We start from the raw sequence: 18035 nt of genomic DNA on the forward strand, positions 1-18035 counted from the left end.
TGTATTTAGTACAAGGTTTAATGCAAAATGAATGAAAATAAATAAAAGTTATAATACATTAGTTAATATAACTATTAAGTAATGCAACAATCTCGGTTTGGCTCCTCCCCTTCCTTAGTTCACTTCCTCCCAGGTACTTCTGTGATTATTCCTACTAACAACAGCACTACTTTAAGGCACTGTTTAAGGCAGTGGTTCTGACAGATTCTGTTTAAGGCACTGTTTAAGGCAGTGGTTCTGACACTACTTTAAGGCACTGTTTAAGGCAGTGGTTCTGACACTACTTTAAGGCACTGTTTAAGGCAGTGGTTCTGACAGATTCTGCTCAGAATCTGCCTTGAGAGATTATACCAAAGTGTAAAAACCGAATTAGTGTGCAAGAACAACATCATTATAAACACTTTGGTGTAGTAAATGGCGATAAACTACTATAATTATACAGTTTTTAATTAGATGAGGGGTAGTATATACTACTTACTTTAAATATCTACGTATATGTTGCATCCAAAAATGGAAAACATATACAGTAGACAATATTGTCCAAAAATATTGTTGTGCGTTGCTGTGGTATGGGTATGTTTGTAGGTTGAAGACATTTGACATGGCAGTTGGGTCATTGTTCTAAGCTCTGAAAGCCTGAGGGGAAAAATCTCTATATATTATGTGTCTCTCTGTAGTGGCCGTGCAAACAGTCCATTGCTGGGGTGATGGGGTCCTTCATAAGGCATCTTCTCTATAGACTAGAGTATGAATCCTGCAGGAAGGGGAGCGAAGTCCCCATGGTGCGTTTGGCCGACACCGCACCACTCTCTGTTTGCTGGCTCACTGGCCCGTATGGGAGCTATTTCCGTATACCAAGCGGTGGATTGCCCCTGTCAGAATGATACGGTATACACATTGTAGTCGAGTAGAAGGTTTCCAGGATCTTCTGTGAAACGTTGAATTTCCTCAGCTGTCTGAGTGCTACAGACTCTGCCTAGCCTTCCTTCGCCACAGTGTCTGTCTGCATTGAACAGAAGAACGATGACAGATCCGCAGAGTGGTGCGTCCTGCAGGGTCAATGTTTTATTCAGCTGTTTCTAAGAATAGGACCCACTTGATTTGACAACGTACAACAATAAGTGGTCATTGTGTATGTGTACGCATGCAGTCAGATGTTTTATAACCAACTATAGCCTCTAAGCAGGGATATTCCCTACAGTGGGAGCATGGCTCCCTTGGTACCAGTGTATGTTTCCATCTACAGACATTGACCACGGCCTCCGGTTAAATGCTATCGGTTACTCAAAGGCAACCTGTCCAAAGCAAAGGGTGTGTGTGTGTGTGTGTGTGTGTGGGGGGGGGGGGGGGTGGGGGGGGGTGTGTGTGTGTGTGTGTGGTTTGTGCGTTTCTTTATGTGTATGTGTGAGGGTGAATTATTGATGCAGCGTAAATCCAATCTGCCCCATGGCAGGTGTGCATTGTGTGTATGTGTGTGTGTGTGTGTGTGTGTGTCTGTGTGTCTGTGTGTGCGTGTGTGTGTGAAGAGCCGTCAGGAACAAGGTAATTAAACGGCACTTGGCATGACTCTCCATGGAAACGGCAAGGGAACATCGCCTTGCATTTCTGCCCACACAGGTTCAGCTGTGATAAACACACACACACACACACACACACACACACACACACACACACACACACACACACACACAGTCTTCACAGAGACTCACTCTGTATACAAATGTCCTTTTTGCCTTCTTCACCCAGCCTGTTGTGTCCCCCTCACTTCACAATCTACCACACTCGAGCACCATCAGTGTGTCATTGTGGGAACATGCAGACAAGCTGCTGGAAGCCAATCTGGATGATATCATCCCATTGTCCCCGTGCTGTCACCTGCAACGAGGAGGATGCAGGAAGAGGAGAGGCTAGAGAGGAGCCGAGGGGAGGAGAAGAGAAGAGGGGAGAGGAGAACTGAGGATTTGAGGGGAGGTGAGAGCAGAGGAGAGCAGTGGAGTGGAGAAGAGAGGGGAATAGAGGAGAGGAGAGGAGAGTAGCCTCGGAAACTCAGACGTTAGGAGAGGAGAGGAGAGTGGAGACGAGGAGAGGAGAGGAATAGAGGACAGTGGAGACGAGGAGAGGTATCGAGGTGGAGCGGTGGGTCCTCTAGGGGTTGGCAGTGTGCCGGTCTGTCAGACCTGCTTGGTCAACCTCCATTGGGTTAGAAACACATACTGTACAAGTACACAAACACAAATAGTGTGAGGGGATTCACACACACACACACACACACACACACACACACACACACACACACACACACACACACACACACACACACACACACACACACGCACAAGCTAAATAACTCTAATTCTATGGAGCTCTCCATGGTTTGGATAAAATGTGCAATGTTCGGAGGTCTTTGCTGATTATCCGGTGGTTTAGATGGAAACATTGGCGCTTTCTAGAGCAAGGATGGCTTCATTTTAGCTCGCTAGCATTGACGGTATTCATTTAGCATTAAAGATGGACGCCCAGACAGGATGTCAGTTCAGCGTGTGCTACATTGAAATCGGCTCTGCAGTCTGCGGTTGGCTCTGCGTCCAGCAGGAGGTCTTTCATCACTCTACTGTAGCACCAGTGCACACTTAGCTGCACAGTATAGGTCGTTTTTCTTGGTGGGGTTTCCTATCGATTCATCACGACTTCACTAGCAAGATATGGATTAGACATCAACAGAGAAGTTGGAGGCAGAAAAGGACAGATGGCCATATCTTTATTTTTAGGTGTAAACTGTCCTCAACGATGTCAGTGAAAACAGATCGGCTATTGACTGTGAAAATGCCGCTTTGTTTTGATCATTGATTCATTGATGTTGGATTTTAGTTTTTTGTCTTTTTGTTTTACTGATGTGAGAGAGAGTGCTCAGAAAACAAATTCCGTATGTTTCATGTCTTCCCAGGATTCAATCCCAGGTCTCCTGCGTGGGAGAACACATTTGTAGCTGAGCTCGTAAGAAGGAGACCATAATGCTTGGCCAGGGGAGATATTTATGCTCATGAGCTTCAGTGCCAGGCACTACTACTTGTCTACTAGTAGGTGTTCAACCCCTGACACCAGAGTCTAAAAGTAGGGAGACCACCTCTATCTCTAACCACTGTAGATGTGTTAGTATATTATATAAACATACTCTACTCTACCTACCATACTCATTGGTAAAATAACATTTTGTTCATTAAAATGAGTTCCCGGATTGCAGCTTGAACCATTTAACTCAACACTTTATTGTTACATCACAGTTTTACAAGCTATTAAAACGTTTCGAGAAAGGTGGAAAGAGATACAGGCAGAAAAAAATATCAGAAGTTAAATAGCAGCAGATGCGATAACATACGTACACGCTGTGAAATTGTCTTTATCTCCAAAGAGGTGATGTGCATTACCTTGTTATGGAGGCTGCAGAGTGCAAAGCATAATATGCGTATTACTTTACCTCTGTCTGTTCACATGACACCTTGCTGAGTGGTAGACTGATCTGGTTTCACTGTCGCACACTCGCACAGCCCTCATATTTCATAAAAACATGAAAAATCCATTAGCATTCTGTTGTGTATGGAGTTTGAAAATTATCTATGCGTGCGTGCGTGCGCATGCATGCCATACATACAGTATGTGCACATACTGTATGAGCATGCGGGCAGTGAGAGCGTGGTGAGGAAACAGGTGGTGTGATGGCTGGACACAGCGTGGTTGGGTGACAGAGAGCAGGGGCACTTCCCTCCCTGCTGGCACAACCAGGCTCCTCAAGGATGGAACCCTCTGGGTTCTATAGCATTCACCCACATATCCTCCATCAGCTGGCATTGGTTACTAATGAACAGGTTTCCATTCCGTGGTTGATGAACCCCCGCATCTTACTAATTATTTGATGAATCCATCGTTTTTAAGGAGGAAGATGTCATCACATTGTTGTTGTTAGTTCATTGGATGGGGAGAAAATAGGCTTGTTATATACAAACAGAGAGCAGAATCACAAACAATGATAGCTGTAAATTAAAAAGTTTGAGATTAACTTTTTTAAAGTTTGAGTGTGTGTATTTGTGCCTGTCCATGTTTGTGTTAGATTTGTTTTAGTTTCTGTGTGTGTGTGTGTGTGTGTGTGTGTGTGTGTGTGTGTGTGTGTGTGTGTGTGTGTGTGTGTGTGTGTGTGTGTGTGTGTGTGTGTGTGTGTGTGTGTGTGTGTGCGTGCGTGCTGCGGCCCTGGCCGTTAGTTAAAGGTGGGGCAGGGTGTTTGTGCTGATGTCCGTGCGCTGCATCGTCCTGACAAGGATAATGAACGGACGGACGATGCTCACCATGCAACATCGATCGCACACAGACTGTGAATAACAATTGGTCCTGGTGGACCAACACACACACACACACTACACCTTCTGTGGACACATATGGATCAGCACACATGTACTACTGAGAAAGAGGAAGGTGAGTGTGTGTGTGTGTGTGTGTGTGTGTGTGTGTGTGTGTGTGTGTGCATGTGCGTGTGCGTGCTCGTGCGCGTGTGTGTGTGTGTTCGCTCACTGTTCACTAGAGCGTGGATGATCTTCTTATTGGTGACAGCGTGGAGCATATATGGTTGGAGCGACCCAGCAGGCCAACACCCCCCTTCCTTTCCTCTGTGCAACACCCAGAAATGACTTGGAACCACTCCTCCCCCCTACCCCCCACCCCCCATGTTTACAGCTGGTACTTTCTCTGAGGTTAACGCTCGATATATTAGTGTACTCATGCATGTTAAGCCAACACGCATGGTAATCTAACAAAAATGGCAAGCTAGTGGTAATCTAATTGTCTACCACTCGTTGAATGGGAGGCTTTGGGAGCTAGGACGGAGGCACTACGTGTTCCAGGTGGGGGCTCACGGGCAGGTGAACCAGGCAGTAGGGTACAATAGAAGTGGACACTGGTAAAACACACAATTGTGTGGGCAGGAATAATTGGCATAACAACAACATTGGGAGAAAATAATAGGTAAAAATAAATGGCTACTCTAAATGAAAAAAAGCTAACAAACATGGCATGCTAAGAGCATTTTGTTGACTGGCTTAGGGCCAATTTATACTCGACAAGAACTGGCCTTCAAGCTTGAAAATATTTTCTTTTAAGCAATTGCAACACCTTCGAGCAATGAAGTTGCATACCTATGTTAATATTCGAGACCAGTGCAAATCCTGTCAACAAGTTTGCGGAAAAGATTTAAAAATAATAAATCTCTTGATGCGTTGCGATACGTACCACCTAGTTTGAACAATGTAGTGTTTGAGTTGCATTAACTCGGCCCTTTGGACTGGAGAGAAATACGATACAGGACAATACAGAGTCCTTAACCTCAGGGAGGGTCTGTTGCCTGTGGGTGGTAAATCTTACCCATTCTACTACTTCTTTGTGTTTTACTGCACTAGCTCTGTCTTCTACTTCTTCTGTCCCTCATTCTCTCCATCTCCATCTCTGTTGTGTGTGAGCGTGTTAACACTTCACTCCCTGTCAGCGAGTCCCATGGCTCCATGGAAACCATGTGCACTATTATTTGTGTGTGTGTGTGTGTGTGTGTGTGTGTGTGTGTGTGTGTGTGTGTGTGTGTGTGTGTGTGTGTGTGTGTGTGTGTGTGTGTGTGTGTGTGTGTGTGTGTGTGTGTGTGTGTGTGTGTGTGTGTGTGTGTGTTCGGGGGCAGGATTGGGGTCTTGTTTAGTTTCAAAAAGCTGAACAGAGGTCGCGGCCGTCTCTACGGGCCTTTTTCTGAAATTCATGTAAATTCCCTTAAGAAGGCGACCTTTTTTGTTTTCCTCCATTGTCACCAAGGTGAATCAGATGGCTGTGTCATCAGAACGCCCAAATACTCTAAATGCCAGCGTGTTCAAATATGACATTCTTATGTAAGCTATGATTAGCTTAATGTGCAACGTTGTTTTCTCACGCTAGTATAGACTAACCTACATACGGTATAAGTGTATACAGGGTATCTGCACATTTATTTAAGCTTTAAGCAACCGTCTATCTAGTATTGAGTATAAATTAAGCTCAACATTTCTGACCGCCTAGTCACTGAATGATGTGACAGCATCACAGAGCCCAGTGAGTAATCACCCTCAATGTTATTGTGCAGAAAGGGTTCAGCCAGAGTTAACCAGACTCAAATGTATATTAGCACGGAACAGGGGCAATTGTGTGATAATCAAACTGCCTGAGGATAGTGTTGCTCTGTTTATTCATGTATTGTTGGCTTTTATCGCTTGGTAGAGACTGAGACGCAATTAAACAGTTTATTGATATGATGATCCAAATCGCTGGGTGGGTGAACATGTTGTGACGGAACAATAATTACAAATGTTTGGACAAATCAAACAAACAGGCGTAGAAAATTGGGGTTAGGAATCAGCCATTTGTCCGTAATGAGTAAACTATTTGAGGGCCCTAAATCATTCCATACTTGTCCTTTTCATTCTTGAATTGACAATAAGTGAAGTATCCCACAAGTGTCCCCCACCCGGTCTCGATGGCCTTGGGAACTCAGCCCCTTATTCTCCAGCCAAGCCAATCATATTTCACTTCCATTCAAATAATGTGAATGGGAAATGCCAAAGGAGTCTTTTTTCTTACATACTGAGAGAAGGAGAGAGGCACACACACACTGGTGCTCAGATGCACGTGCACCATTCACACAATCAAACACCGACACACACACACCAACACACACACACACACACACACACACACGGGTTTGGGCACACAAAAATATGTGTGCCAAAAAACACCCTTCCCAGTGTGCCGTTCTAGTTAGGAGGGCTTAGCCCAGAGTGGTAGCGTGAACTTTGTTCTGTTAAAAGTTGCCATTGAAATATGCAGTTGCCATTGAAATATTGTTCTTCTATTGGTGGCGTGACAAAGCACAGGGAGGGTTCCCGTCCTATCCCAGTGTGAGTCTGAAGAACCAATGGGCCGTCGGGGGATCGCCCAGTGTCTCTCTTCAACAGAGTCAGTGTGCAGAAATAATGCCCATTAGACTTGGTCAATCACGCCCCTCACTCAATGAAATATAGGCCCTTTCATTCATTTCATAGCATAATCCATATACCTCGCCATGCACTATCCATCATCTTTCTGAAAGATGTCTGCCACCATGAATGCTTTTATTTATGATACATGTTTTAAACTAATGGGCACGCATGCGGCGACGTCTGAGAAAGCTTTAATGTGTTGAATTATGTCTGTGCATAATATGTGCAGATCACAGAAGCCATTTCCCATGCTATTCAGTGTCGTGTTAAAAGGCAGCATTCCAGCACATTCCATGTCTGGGTTCTCTCTCTGTTTGAGAACCTGGACACTAGGCTGGACGCTTTCATGTCATCATGGGAATTGGTGGGGAGAAATGACACGAGCAATATGTGAGGGTGACCGTGCAACGAAGCCGTTGGCCATGTGTGTGTCACTGATATATACAAAGTAAGTCATATGTGCCTTTGTGGAAGTATTAAGTGGCCTATTCCCAAACTGGAGGAACACTAAACCATTGATAACAATCTAGAACCAAAAAAAAGTATTTTGAGAACTGGCCAACATTGTTGTTGTATGTGATGGACAATGTGCTTTGAGGGAGATTATGTTACATTTTCTGTGCTTTTGTGGCAAGAGGGACATTATTCAGGTCCAGGGGACAGAGAATAGTGACTCTTTCAATAGGATCGCTCCCACCATTGTTGTCAGCCACAACCATAGCTAAGGGACATCAAAAGGCCCTTTTTCCACATGTATTCTCAATAACGGGCGGCATTAGTACCGGCGAGGAGTCTGCAATAAACAAACCTCCCATCTCTAAAAGTCAGGGAGATTGGATTGCATGGGACATCTGTGGAGTGGAGGTGAACACTTTCTCTCTCGGCTTCACACTGAGTGGGAAAGGAAGTGCACTACGTTTTGCCCTCAGGCTTTTTCCTTTCATTTGCTTAATTTCTGCTGGTCCCGCTCTACCTTTCCTCGCCCTCTACCAGAACAACTTGAAAGCTTCACTTGGGATTCACTTCAGCAAACATATAATCCAAGTGCCATTTGCTTCGGCACAGCATCTTAAAGCGTGGACCTTTCCAAGCGTTTGCTCAATAATTCTAGCAGGGTGCCACACTCTGTCACCCCCCCTCGTTTTTCAGTTTGACAGTTGCTTCTTCTTATACTTCTACTGGGAATCTATCTTGGAACCCCACACACACACACACACACACACACACACACACACACACGCAGAGGATTGAGAGCTTCTGTTGGTTTGAGAGAAATTGGTCCGAACCACCCATGTGGACTATACTAGCGTTCATCTGATACCAGGAAATGTTTAACCCCTATTGTAAAGAGACAAAAGGTTGTTTTAATCCCACTGTGAGAGAAGGGGAGGTGGTGGTGGTGGTGGGGAGGGAGGGAGGGAGGGAGGGGTTTGCTGGGGTGTGCATGTGTGTGTTTGGGGGCTTGGCTGCGAGAGCGAAACAGACTCTCTCTCACTGTCACTCAGTCACACTAGATGTGACATTGTGGAATACACAGCCGCTGGGAATATGAGGACATAACTTTGTTGTCACACACCAAGATACCAGCGAGTTTGCTCTTTGCTGACACATGCAGAGATAAAGGTGATGTATAGAGCTCTCTCTTGTGCTTATCGCACTGTATTTCGCTGTGTGACAGAAAGTGCCGACAGTTGCCTAGTTTGTCTCTTCAGGAAAGGTATTGCAGTTGCTCACAAAATAAATATTCTCTGGAGACTTTTGAGAGACCATTAACTGTTGGAAAATCCTCCTCCTCCACTTTTAACACTTTTCAATAGCTTGCGTTTTCTCATTGCCATTATACTATTAGCATGCTGTAACAGATATCCTGCTGAATCTCAACTTATTATCCTTCTGATGGTTTTCAAAGCACAGCTCTCTGTCTTCTGGTGTCACTTCTCTCCCAGTGTAAATGCATCGCCATTCACGCTCCATCGGGGGGGCTCTAATTATTTCTCCCCTCTTTGGCGGTAACGATTCATTGGGAGAGCGTCACATCTGCAGCGATGTTCTGCCTCTCATTACCCAGGAGTCTAGTAATGCCTGATTTGTACCCTGGCTGCTCGCTGAAATAGCAGAGCTACATGGAATTATTTCATAATCGCCTAAATTATTTTCACAATTATTTTTGCATAATTGTCCTGATCGTTTCCTTGTTGAAAAAAAATAGTGTGAATCAGATCTACACGCTCACGTGTCGCAATGCAGATCATATATTTCCACTTTTCATGTTTATTTGAAAGTATGTACGTTTCTTTGTATATGTAGGTTATTTGTCATATCTGCCCTTTGCAACTTCAGAAATGTATTTTCTAATCATTAATGGTCCAGTGTTCAAGGACAAAAACACAAATATATTGTTTTGCATGCAATACAATACATGCTTCACAGGCAGCGTGGCATGGCGGCTTTCAGCTTGTAGATCTGCTAATTCAGGTATACTAACTAGGACACCAGTCTTAAACAACGGTAAATCCCTACTCTTCTTCAAAACCGCTCCAAAAGAGCACTTGCAAGCTGGCTGCAATTTTAAACTGTCCCCTGTAAAAAGTCAAAGCCCACCTACCTCCCTGCCTGAAATGTGTATACTGTACATGTTTTTCTTTTTGATTTCTAACTGTTTATATGATGATTTGCGTAGTATTGGATATTTGTCTGTCATTCATTGTTTCGATGAATTAGGTACCAAAGGATCCCAATGAAAACGAGGTCTTAGCAGACCTTGTATTGAACTGTACTTTCAACCAATCAAACCAGCTCTCAACCAAGTATAAATGATTGATTGGTTAATTCATTCATTCATTCATTCATTCATTCATTCATTCATTCATTGAATACATTCAATTAACACTTTATTAACAAAAAGCCTTGGGAAAGTACTGTTCAATACAAGGTCTGCTAAGAGGATTTAAACCCAAGAAAGCCTATGGCTTGTTTCCATTGGGGTCCTTCACACTCAATTCATCGAATGAAATTACCCTCAATGCACTCCAGTGCTGCTTTCTTCTCTCTTTAGAGTTATATCTCTCACACACACACAGTCACACACACACACACACACACACACACACACACACACACACACACACACACACACACACACACACACACACACACACACGCAGCCACGCACACACACACACACACACACACACACACACACACACACACACACACACACACACACACACACACACACACGCACGACAGCAGTGCAGAAAAACAGGTTCTCATCAGAGGATACTCTACCATGACTGGCCTCACACTGTGTTCACTGAAGCCATACACGTCTCACTTGACTTATTGTGTCTGCCTTGTTAGATGTACATGCTAACTCCTGGCTTAAATTTACACTTCTGGTAAAAATCCAGAAGGTTACTGGAACTCTCTGATAATGTTCAGATGTACACATAATAGTCTGTGGATGTTTTGACATTTATTTTGGGGGGAGTTTCTTTTTTGGATAGAGACAGGAATCATAGAGGGAGTAGGGAGTGACATGAAGCATGTCACAAGGTATGCACCTTAACTAACCACTTGGCTGTCAGGTTGCCTGTGCCTTACTGTCCTGTCCATTTAACACTCCAGATGTTCTTGAGTATATAGGAACTGATTTGACAGCTTACTCCTAATGCAGTCTCCATACTCTATATACTTTTCCCCCCTAATCCAACTCAACATGTTTGCAGAATTTGCTTGACATGTTGCAGGAATTGTGCGTTGAATCTGTATTTTTTTACTGTTGATATTGAGTCCACTTGAGCTCACTTGTCTGTCAACATATTACATTCATCATTTAAATACTGATGATACGACTTGACAGCATTCGACGGGTATAGGCTATTTGTGAGTCTCTCTCTCTCCTCCCTGCTCACTCTCGACGGCTGCTTTCAGGCTATTTTCAATCTGGGCAGCTCCCCAGCCCTCTTATCACCATGGCAGCAGGGCTGGACCATGTGCAGGTCTGCTCTCTGATGTCTTGGGGGGGGGGGGGGGCTGGAGGTTGCCTGCCTGACCACTTGGCTTGCTGGCTGGGTGTCACAGGGGGAGCTCAGCCTAGCTGTTTGATGGGATGGGCCCCTGGATGCTGCAGTGACCGAGGATATGGAAAGGTCATTTTGTTGGTCTTTTATTCATACTGAGGAGCTCAGCTTATAGCCTCAAATGCTGTTTTATGGCTATAGATCTGCCTGTCTGCCCACATGCAGACAGGATTATGATAAATAGGTAAGGTCATGAGTCATGGGTCCCCATGCAGCTAAATGATTGATTGTTAGAACCCCCAAAGGACCCCCAAATTGACACTCATTAGCCTTTGCGGACCCCCATTAGAAAACATATGCCAGGGATCCCCATAAGAGAAGATTTGTACGGCTCTAGCAGTGATTCTCAACCCGTTTAATTTCAAGGACCCCCAGTTTGACATGCATTAGTCTACGAACCCCCATTTAATGGCATTTCTATCTCTGGGACCCCAATTTATATTGTAAAGTCAACGGGTCCATTTGGTTCCATTTTTACACTCAGAGTTAAAGACCTAAGGGTCAATTTGGTTCCAAACTTCCAAGCTTATCATTAAGCTGGGGACCCCCTGGAACTCCCTCAAGGACCGCTGGGACCCCCTGGGACTAGTGTTTTGATTTGTGTCCCAGATATACGTGTATACAAATCATCAAATAGGGGTCTGTGGTATATTGCATATCAAACTGTGGGTCCTTGAATTTTGAGAAACACTGCTCTACAGCAGCAGAAACATAATACAATATGTAAATGTTTGTCAACCCCTGCTAAATCGAAATTGAGTTTTGAGACGCACCGGTCTAAAAAGCCACAGCTGTCTGAGATTGTTTGAAATAAAACGAATGTTTCCAATTATATCTGTGTAGCGTTGTGGAAAACAATGTGCATATTTAACTGAGCGTAAACTATGGGCATATGGAGCCCTCTCTTATTTAGCGCAGCCACTGAAGTCAATACGCCTTTGCAGGAAGTCAATTGAATTGGCTTCTGACTTCTTCGGTCATTTTGGCCATTGATTCTTGCCGGCTCTGTTACCGTTTCACTGTGACACAGTTCTCTGTTACCGTTTCACTGTGACACAGTTCTCTGTTACCGTTTCACTGTGACACAGTTCTCTGTTACCGTTTCACTGTGACACAGTTCTCTGTTACCGTTTCACTGTGACACAGTTCTCTGTTACCGTTTCACTGTGACACAGTTCTCTGTTACCGTTTCACTGTGACACAGTTCTCTGTTACCGTTTCACTGTGACACAGTTCTCTGTTACCTTTTCACTGTGACACAGTTCTCTGTTACCGTTTCACTGTGACACAGTTCTCTGTTACCGTTTCACTGTGACACAGTTCTCTGTTACCGTTTCACTGTGACTCAGTTCTCTGTTACCGTTTCACTGTGACACAGTTCTCTGTTACCTTTTCACTGTGACACAGTTCTCTGTTACCGTTTCACTGTGACACAGTTCTCTGTTACCGTTTCACTGTGACACAGTTCTCTGTTACCGTTTCACTGTGACACAGTTCTCTGTTACCTTTTCACTGTGACACAGTTCTCTGTTACCGTTTCACTGTGACTCAGTTCTCTGTTACCGTTTCACTGTGACACAGTTCTCTGTTACCTTTTCACTGTGACACAGTTCTCTGTTACCGTTTCACTGTGACACAGTTCTCTGGTACCGTTTCACTGTGACACAGTTCTCTGTTACCTTTTCACTGTGACACAGTTCTCTGTTACCGTTTCACTGTGACACAGTTCTCTGTTACCGTTTCACTGTGACACAGTTCTCTGTTACCTTTTCACTGTGACACAGTTCTCTGTTACCGTTTCACTGTGACACAGTTCTCTGTTACCTTTTCACTGTGACACAGTTCTCTGTTACCGTTTCACTGTGACACAGTTCTCTGTTACCGTTTCACTGTGACACAGTTCTCTGTTACCTTTTCACTGTGACACAGTTCTCTGTTACCTTTTCACTGTGACACAGTTCTCTGTTACCGTTTCACTGTGACACAGTTCTCTGGTACCGTTTCACTGTGACACAGTTCTCTGTTACCTTTTCACTGTGACACAGTTCTCTGTTACCGTTTCACTGTGACACAGTTCTCTGTTACCGTTTCACTGTGACACAGTTCTCTGTTACCGTTTCACTGTGACACAGTTCTCTGTTACCGTTTCACTGTGACACAGTTCTCTGTTACCGTTTCACTGTGACACAGTTCTCTGGGTTAGAGCCCTGGAGTTACAAAATCACCCAGGGACGTGCACACATAGACATCAAAGGGGGCTTCAGCCCCTGCCCTTTTACCCGTCTGTAAAACAACTGCCCTCTCCAGACCATGAATGCAGCATACTGTGGTAAAATAAATGCAAATGCATCTCCTTTCCATGCCAGGCTGGAAGGCTGCATTCAGGAGAATGGTGTTTATTTCCGAAGTCTCCTGAACTTGAACACAGCATTTGGCGTCGTACAAATTTGGTTAGAAATTAGGGATGCTCCGATCATGTTTTTGGGGGCCGATCCCGATCACCGATCTTTTTTTTAAAGATCGGCCGATTCCGATCCCGATCTTTTTAAATATATATATTTTTTTATTTTTTTTACCTGGCAACCCGCGCCCCGCGGTCATTTTCCGCTAACCTGAGCGGGGCTCCCTAGCCTGCTGGAGGGGCTCCCATCATCCCATGCACCCTCGAGAGAAAAAAAAGGGAAAAAAATGCAGCCTTGAGCCTACCAAATATGTTGTGGTCTTGTGGAGCTGCAGCTTGATCACCTCCTCCTCCTCCTTTCCCCAATTAATGTATTTTTGTAAAAATGTATTGTATACAATAAAATGTATGAAACATGCATGGCAATGATGAGATGGGGAAGAAACGATGCTGTTTCATGCATTTTCTTATGCCCTACTGTATTCAACAGCCAAACAGCTGATTGATGGACCACGCATATCATACCTTCCTGAAAAAAGCTATTCAGATCCTGTGGGTGCAACGTCACTGAAAACTTTCATAATAGCAATTAAATTAATTTACTCACGAGTGCTGAAATCGTGAAATGGAGGATGTAAGAACACACTTTTGTTGCATTAGAGCAGGGTAAATATGAAGTTTTGCGCCACGGTCCTGTGTTTATATTCCTGGTACATAGGCTGTATGTTGTCGTAAAAACACACGTTGTGTGTTTGAGTGAGGGGGCCTTCCTGAGCAAGGGGGCTTCTGACGGCGTCGCTTACTCGCCTCCACTCTGTCAGAGGAGGAAGCGACGCGCAGCCGTCGGGAACCCCCCCAAACCGACTGCCCCCCCCCTCCCGAAAACTAACGCTGCTACAGAAACTCACTGCCACTGCAGGCAACATGCACATTTCTAAGAAAGTTGTATCAGGGGCCAGGGCACACTACTTGTCTAACAATTTGGATTATAGTTAGCTCCCTTTGCTGCTGGTCAATGAGAAAAAAGGTAACGACTGGACTGGAGCTGAGCCTGAGGAGCTCTCTCCCTTTCTCTCCGTCTCCCTCCCTCGCTGGGGTGAAGACGTGCGTGCTCTTTCTCGCTCTCTCTCTCTCTTTTCTCTCTCTCTCCCCCCTCCCTCCCTGGGGTGTGTGTGTGTGTGTGTGGGGGGGGGGGGGTCCTTGGATGTAAACGGCGCAGATTTTTGCTTTGGAGATCGGTTTCGCGGATCGGTGGATTTTGCACGGCCGATCCGATCGATCGGTGATCGGCCACGATCGATCGGCCACCGATTGATCGGAGCATCCCTATTAGAAATCACACACCGCATCTTCACTAGCTAAAGAGTGCTGGGTTGCGCCCCGAAAATAGCGCAACCCAGCTCTCAACGCGCTGCGACGCACTGAAAGCTTGTAGATCTGCTATTTTCGCTATTTTTGTCCAAAATCAGGGGATTTCAGCCCTTGCCCCTCCAACACTCTGCACATCCCTGAACTCACCATTCATTCATGTAACACGCTTTCCCTGGCAGGTCACGAAAAGAACAGGCATACATTATGTAGAGGAGAGAGGAGGCATGGAGCGGACAGGAGAGAGGAGGGCATAAGATGAGAGGAGAGGAGGACGGGACGGGGCATGACACGACAGGAGATTGAAGGGCATGAGAGAAGAGTGTTGTGATTTAGGTTGAGCTTCTATGAGGTCTCTAGAAGTCTCCATCCAAATCAAGGGGTGGTGGGTGATGATCCGTTGAGTCACAGGCACGGAGAACATAATGCCAACACAACTACGTATGTGATTGTATACATATATGTATACATACAGTAAGAACAGTGGATCTATGACATCCCTATACAGATTATGGAAACAAAGATAAGAACAGAACGAGCAGGAACAAGCACGCATATCATATCATATTGCACATACAGTCAGTCCCTCCAATACAGTAGTGGATATTGTATTGCCGGGTGAAGGCATGGATAACTTCCATCGTTACCGACTCTGTGCCCTACAGCCGGGCACCAGTCTGGTATATCATAACAGCGAGGACAGGAGAGGAAAGGGGAGGGCAGGACAGTACAGGGGGACAGGGGAGGACATGAGAGGAGAGGACAGGACAGAAGAGGATAGGAAAGGGGAGGGAAGGCTATGAGAGGAGAGGATAGGGGAGGACAGGGGAGGACAGGTGAGGACAGGACATGAGATTGTAATTGACAGAACAGGGGAGGGCAGGAGAGGAGATCAGACGAGACAAGGGGACTGGACAGGGGAGGGCATGAGTAGAGAAGAGAGGACAACACAACACAAGAGAAAGCACATACTCTCCCCCAAGGTCTCTCTCTTGTGTCCCAGATGCCAGTTTGGATTAGCTTATCGTCTCAGAGAATGCTTCAACGCCAAAATCCCTTTTCTTTAATTAACACTGATGACTTCACTGTGCAGTGGGTATTTCAAGCACATTCCGTATGCTTCAAGTCAATAGGACACATTCACTGAAAGATTATGCCTGTACCTGTGCAAAAAAATATCCTGTCCGGCTGTTGGTACTCTACAAGTATGAAGTATGAATACTAATGTCCTTCATTATTATTATTTTATTCAGAGATTGGGGAAAACCAACAAAGGGAGGAAGAAGAAGAACTACCAAGCGAGGAGGAGATAGGGGATTTCACTCTTCTCCGGTGAGTCAGAAACCTTTTCCTTTTCAACCTGGCCTGAATCCATCTATTAGTTCCTAGCCCTCGTGTTATTCCCTCCACATTTACACCCAACCTCATATTCTTTTCCAAAACAGTGTGAGTTTCCGTCTCCCAGAATGTTTTCTTCCCTCTCAAAGGCATTTCCATCCCAGAGGAACAAACCCTCCGCTGTGTTTGCCTGGCGAATGCATGCGCTCAGAATGTCTCCAGCTCTGCGATATCGCCAGAATGGAACACATTAATATTAACAAACTCTCTGCTGCCCAGTAGTCCATAAATGAATGGGGCATCCTGGCATATCCTGGTTTCATTTCCTGCCAGTTCATTTCTACCAGCCGGTCCCATGCCACAGGGCAAAGGTTCCCACTTGCTTGACTGATCCTTGCTTGTCCTTGTCCTTGGACGAAGTGTCCCCTTTAAATAGCCGTCCATTTTGGCCAAAGGCTGTGGTGTTGGCAGGGGATGGGGAGCAGCAGGGATGGGGAGCAGCAGGGGAGGGAGCAGCAGGCTCCAGTGAGGCACCTCCTTGCTACAGCGTCTCGCTGATCTCCAAGCTGTCGGTTTGAGAAGCTTATGGTTGTTGGTTGTCAAGGTAACACATCCACACCCATGCTAACCAGTGCTAATTTCGTAGACTATGACATATGACGTATGACGAAAAATGTCCGTCGACTACCTTTTTGAACTAGACAAGTCATTTTAGTTGGTTGTGCTCGGGTGTTGCGCTCTGAAAATAGCAGATCTACAAGCTCACAAGGTGTCGCTGCGATGTGTTGTGATACTTGTTGATCAGCTATTTTCAGCATGCAACCAAAAAAATCTTTTTTAGACTGTAGACTGTAGATTTGGTAGATATGATATTTGGTAGACATTTCAGATGACTAAAATATGACTAAACCAAAATGGATTTTTATTCAAAAGACTATGACTAAAACTAAATCAAAATTTGTTGTCAAATTCAATGCTAGTATGGAGGGGAAGCTTATGGTTGTCACGGTAACACATCCGTGCCCCATGCTAACCCAACTCTATGGTGAACACAGGAGAGGAGGACGTCAATACGTGTCACACAAAATGGCACTTCAAGCTTAAACTGTCCCAGTGTGTGTCTCTCTGGTACCAGCGCATAAATGTGTCATAATGGAATACACGCCGGCAGAATGGTTCCCTAATGGCACTTTGATGATAAGGAGCTTAAAACAGCTCTCTTGGCATGGGCCATAACGATACATTAGGACCCAAAGCATTGACTTTCAGTTTCAGCCCACACAGGCCTGTTGAAAGTCACACTCGGTAACCTTTTGACTTATCCCCCCGGCCCCCCACGGTGTTGGAAGGGTTGCCATGATTCAGCGGGGAGTTGACCTGATACTGTGTGAGTGAAGGTGACATGAGGTGACCCACTGCTCAGCGGTGTGTGAAGGAAGGATCCCACCGCAGCCTCACGCAGAGTCCTGTAAGGGTTTCATTAGACACAAACATACTGTAGCCAGGACCACAGCCCACTGGTTCCAACCTGCCACCCCTTAACCGTCTTCCTGCCATTGCCGAAGCCCTTCGGCAATTGAAGCATTAATTTGATATTAACGCTTGCTGCCATTGCCGAAGCCCTTCGGCAATTGCTCTTTTATAGTGCTTATGATTGATCAAGCCATAATGCTACTCACGTTAGCCGGTTAGCTAGCACTGTTGTTAGCACTGCACTGGATCGTTCATATTAATTCACCGTCGCCATAAGAATCCATTCTATCCGTTTCTTTCAATCGCCTGTATCTCCTATTCCTTGTCCCAGATGGCATT

General features: G+C 45.2%; 1 protein-coding gene across 4 annotated transcripts in view; it reads left to right on the top strand.

The window, feature by feature from the left end:
* LOC310856830 (neuronal cell adhesion molecule-like) overlaps positions 1-18035 on the top strand; it is a 100657-nt gene that overhangs the window by 26007 nt on the left and 56615 nt on the right. For 3 of the 4 annotated variants that reach the window (XM_083762325.1, XM_083762327.1, XM_083762328.1), the window contains exon 2: positions 16139-16217. The exons of the other annotated variant lie outside the window; for it this stretch is intronic. The gene's annotated coding sequence lies outside the window, so the exon portion shown is untranslated. The remainder of the gene's footprint in view (positions 1-16138; positions 16218-18035) is intronic. 4 annotated transcript variants of the gene reach the window in all.

Source organism: Protomyctophum parallelum (assembly GCF_964188405.1).
Source record: "Protomyctophum parallelum genome assembly, chromosome: 4".
Taxonomy (NCBI): domain Eukaryota; kingdom Metazoa; phylum Chordata; class Actinopteri; order Myctophiformes; family Myctophidae; genus Protomyctophum; species Protomyctophum parallelum.